Source organism: Grus americana, unplaced genomic scaffold (assembly GCF_028858705.1).
Source record: "Grus americana isolate bGruAme1 unplaced genomic scaffold, bGruAme1.mat scaffold_131, whole genome shotgun sequence".
Lineage (NCBI taxonomy): Eukaryota > Metazoa > Chordata > Aves > Gruiformes > Gruidae > Grus > Grus americana.
Window position 1 is genome coordinate 55,001 of NW_026561450.1, and position 5,000 is coordinate 60,000.

The window sequence follows — 5,000 nt, forward strand, 5'->3', positions numbered from 1 at the left end:
CACGGAAAGCCAATGCAGCGGCGGCAGCGGCGGAGTGGGGGACGCCCCCCCCTGCCGCCCGCAGCACGCCTCGGGACCCACCCGGGCGCGGGTGCGACCCACGCGCGGCGCCAGGCGCTCGCGCTTTTCTTCTCGCCCCCCTTTTCTCGCGGCTCAGCCGCTCCACCGCCCAAGCGCTGCTCGCAGCCGGCACCCGCAGGCACCCGGACCGAGGACGGCACCAGCACCTCGCGTGCTTTAGGACACCTGAGGGCTCGCGGGGCCACGCGGCCGTCACACAGCCCGCTTCGGTAAAGAAGCCCGAGGAACCCCAGGAGAGCGGGGGGGGGCCCCGGACACGGGGCGACGCGGCAAGGCACGCGCCCCACCGCCGTCGTCATGGCCCCCTTCGCTCAGGGGAGGAGGGCAACACCTCGCGTGCCACGGGACGCGAAATGGAAAGGAGACCACCCTGCCTGAACACCGGACACCGCCGTGGCTCCCTATTAACAGGGAGCACGGAAGAGCCGGCCCGCCGAGGGCCCTCTCCGACGCGACCCGAAAAGCCTCATCGATCAGGAAGGGAAAAGGGAAGAGCAGAAAGTAGCGGAGGCCCCACAGCCACGGTCCTGGGACAGCGACAGCCACGCGCGCCCTCCACCACCCCCCGGGGGGGGGTGTGGGACAGCAGACACGGGGCCCTGCGTGCGAGGGTGGGGGGGGGGCAGCGTCTGAGGAGAGGTGCAACGCCAGCCTGAACACCGGCAGAGCCGGCCCGCCGTGAAGCCTCTCCGACGTGCCCGGGGATGCCTCATCGATCAGTAAAGGAAGCGGAGGCCCCACGGCCACGGTCCTGGGACAGCGACAGCCGCACGCGCCCTCCACCGCCCGGGGGGGGGTGGGACAGCAGACGCGGGGCCCTGCGTGCGAGCGAGAGGCTGACGTCTGCGAGACGGGCTCCGACGGCCGGAACGCCGGCAGAGCCGGCCCGTCGTGGAACCTCTCCAGCGCGCCCAGGGACGCCTCAGCGGGCGCTGACTGCGTCTGGATCGGGAGGTGGTGCCGCCACCGGCACGCGCTCTGGACAACGATTCCCTTTCATCAGGTCGATGGGAGCGGAGGAAAGGCCACGGCAGGCTCGACTCCCCCCGTCCCTCAGGCGTTCGAGAGTGCCGGCAACCGCCACCGGTCACCGGTCTTTGCCGTGCCCCGCGGGGCGCCGCTTACCCCGGGCGGGGAGGGGGAGAACCAAATGGAAGTGAGCAGCTCTGTGAAACACGAGGCGCCGCCGTCTCGTGAGTGCCATCCCTGGGCATTCGGGGCCAAGGGAAGCCACAGCAGGCCAGAAGACACCCAGCGGTCTGCATTCGGCTGCCGGCCACCGCGACCGGCTGCCCGCTCGCATTTCCACCCGCTTTGCGGGCTCCAGCTTAAGGCCGGGGAAAGAAAGGGGGGAGAGGGAGGAAAAAAAAAAAAAAAACACAGAAAAAAAAAAAAAGGGCGAGGCGGCCCCCCCCCACAGCACGCCTCGCCCTTCGACCACCGCTCACAGACCTTTCCACCCAGCCCTCCGGCAACCGGGTAAGGCAGGGCAGGCCAGACACCGTGGGACGCCCCACGGCTGGCTCGTGCCGGCCGAGAGAGGAGGTGGCACCACCGCCGCGCGCCTGTGCCGTCATCGGGCTCTGGGCACCGGGGAGAAAACACGGCAGGCTCGCCTGCCCCCGGCGGTCTGCATTCGGCTGCCGGCCACAGCGACCGGCTGCCCGCTCGCATTTCCACCCGCTTTGCGGGCTCCAGCTTAAGGCCGGGGAAAGAAAGGGGGGGGAGGGAGAAAAAAAAAAAAAAAAACAGAAAAAAAAAAAGGGCGAGGCGGGCCCCCCCACGGCACGCCTCGCCCTTCGACCACCGCTCACAGACCTTTCCACCCAGCCCTCCGGCAACCGGGTAAGGCAGGGCAGGCCGGACACCGTGGGACGCCCCACGGCTGGCTCGTGCCGGCCGAGAGAGGAGGTGGCACCACCACCGCGCGCCTGTGCCGTCATCGGGCTCTGGGCACCGGGGAGAAGACACAGCAGGCCTGCCTCCACCTGCCAGCCACCGCTCAAAGCTCTGCCCGCCTCGCGGGCTCCAGCTTAAGGCCGGAGAAAAAGGACGAGTTGCCGCCAACATCGCCCACTCGGGTCACTGGGCCCTCCGGAACCAGGGAAAGCCACCGCAGGCTTGAAACCCCCGGCCGTCTGCCTCCAGCATACACCGGCAGTAACCTTCGCCGTCATTGGGCCAGCTCAGGAAACAGAGCAAAGGAGAAACCACCGAGGAGGGTGGGACAGCGGCGCCCACCCTTTCCCCAGCCGCGTGCGTTCGAGTGCCGGCAACCGCCGCCAGCCTTTGCCCTGCCCCGCGGGATCGGGCTCAGCACCTCACAGCAGTAGGCAACGACCACCAGAGACTGCAAGTGGCTCCGGCTCTCCGCGGCTGCCAGCAGACCTTCGGGTGCCCTGTGCTGGCTTAGCCGGGGAAGCACCGGGAGGACGACCGTGCCAAGCACTCTGGAAGGTGAGACCAACCGCCACGGAAACGGCTGAGACCGGCTGCCAAAAACCCCCGGTGTCCGGCAGAGCCGCGGGGGTGAGCAGCCGTTCGCTAGTGTTCGCCCTGGTCGCGAGACACCGCTCGCGCCTATAATACGGACAGATACGTCCCCGCCCCCGGCGAGCTCCAAGAGCGCTGCCTATGGCCACCGGGGAGGCGCACCAACCACGCTGCCTTTTACGATGGCGTAGCTGGAGGCAGCGAAAAACAGCGACCCCATCGGCAGCTCCGGGGAGGTGGCAGGGACAACAGGTCTACCTGCCAGACCCGGAACCGCCCAAGTCCCGGCGGAGCCGGGTAGACCAGAGCGCCTGCAGCGGAGCCGGGTAGACCTGAGAGCCCGCCGGGGAGCCGGGTAGACCTGAGAGCCCGCCGCGGAGCCGGGTGGACCTGAGAGCCCGCCGCGGAGCCGGGTAGACCTGATGGCCAACTGCAGAGGCAGACCTGGTGGCGTGTGAAGCAGCCAGGTAGACGTAAAGGCCCGCCGGGCCGGCCCGCTCCTACCCCCGCCACCGCCCGCCGGTCGGCCGGCTGCGGCCTGCAAGCTGCACGGGAACAGGCCCCCGCTGCCGGGCCCGCCGGCCCGTCCCCGGGGCCGCTGGCCCGTCAGGCGCCCCCCCCCGAGGCCGCTCAGCAGGCCCGGGCCCAGGCCCCGCAGTGAACGGGGGCTGCGGGCCGGGCCCGGCCGCCGCGAGGGCCCGGGCCCGGGCCGGCCCGCTCCTGCCCCCCTCCACCGCCCGGCTGCGGCCTGCAAGCTGCACGGGAACAGGCCCCCGCTGCCGGGCCCGCCGGCCCGTCAGGCGCGCCCCCCCCCCCGAGGCCGCTCAGCAGGCCCGGGCCCAGGCCCCGCAGTGAACGGGGGCTGCGGGCCGGGCCCGGCCGCCGCGAGGGCCCGGGCCCGGGCCGGGCCGGCCCGCTCCTGCCCCCGCCACCGCCCGGCTGCGGCCTGCAAGCTGCACGGGAACAGGCCCCCGCTGCCGGGCCCGCCGACCCGTCCCCGGGGCCGCTGGCCCGTCAGGCGCCCCCCCCCCCCCGAGGCCGCTCAGCAGGCCCGGGCCCAGGCCCCGCAGTGAACGGGGGCTGCGGGCCGGGCCCGGCCGCCGCGAGGGCCCGGGCCCGGGCCGGGCCGGCCCGCTCCTGCCCCCCTCCACCGCCCGCCGGTCGTGCCGCTGCGGCCTGCAAGCTGCACGGGAACAGGCCCCCGCTGCCGGGCCCGCCGACCCGTCCCCGGGGCCGCTGGCCCGTCAGGCGCCCCCCCCCCGAGGCCGCTCAGCAGGCCCGGGCCCAGGCCCCGCAGTGAACGGGGGCTGCGGGCCGGGCCCGGCCGCCGCGAGGGCCCGAACCGGGCCGGCCCGCTCCTGCCCCCGCCACCGCCCGGCTGCGGCCTGCAAGCTGCACGGGAACAGGCCCCCGCTGCCGGGCCCGCCGGACCGTCCCCGGGGCCGCTGGCCCGTCAGGCGCGCCCCCCCCCCCCCCCCCCCCCGCGGCCGCTCAGCAGGCCCGGGCCCAGGCCCAGGCCCCGCAGTGAACGGCGGCTGCGGACCGGGCCCGGCCGCCGCGAGGGCCCGGGCCGGGCCGGCCCGCTCCTGCCCCCGCCACCGCCCTGGCTGCGGCCTGCAAGCTGCACGGGAACAGGCCCCCGCTGCCGGGCCCGCCGGCCCGTCCCCGGGGCCGCTGGCCCGTCAGGCGCGCCCCCCCCCCCCCCCCCCCCCCCCGCGGCCGCTCAGCAGGCCCGGGCCCAGGCCCAGGCCCCGCAGTGAACGGCGGCTGCGGACCGGGCCCGGCCGCCGCGAGGGCCCGAACCGGGCCGGGCCGGCCCGCTCCTGCCCCCGCCACCGCCCGGCTGCGGCCTGCAAGCTGGCAGCCGCGAGGGCCCGGGCCGGGCCGGCCCGCTCCTGCCCCCGCCACCGCCCGGCTGCGGCCTGCAAGCTGCACGGGAACAGGCCCCCGCTGCCGGGCCCGCCGGCCCGTCAGGCGCGCCCCCCCCCCGAGGCCGCTCAGCAGGCCCGGCCCCAGGCCCCGCAGTGAACGGCGGCTGCGGGCCGGGCCCGGCCGCCGCGAGGGCCCGGGCCGGGCCGGCCCGCTCCTGCCCCCGCCACCGCCCGGCTGCGGCCTGCAAGCTGCACGGGAACAGGCCCCCGCTGCCGGGCCCGCCGGCCCGTCCCCGGGGCCGCTGGCCCGTCAGGCGCGCCCCCCCCCCCCGAGGCCGCTCAGCAGGCCCAGGCCCGGGCCCAGGCCCAGGCCCCGCAGTGAACGGCGGCTGCGGACCGGGCCCGGCCGCCGCGAGGGCCCGAACCGGGCCGGGCCGGCCCGCTCCTGCCCCCGCCACCGCCCGGCTGCGGCCTGCAAGCTGGCAGCCGCGAGGGCCCGGGCCGGGCCGGCCCGCTCCTGCCCCCGCCACCGCCCGTCTGCGGCCTGTAAGCTGC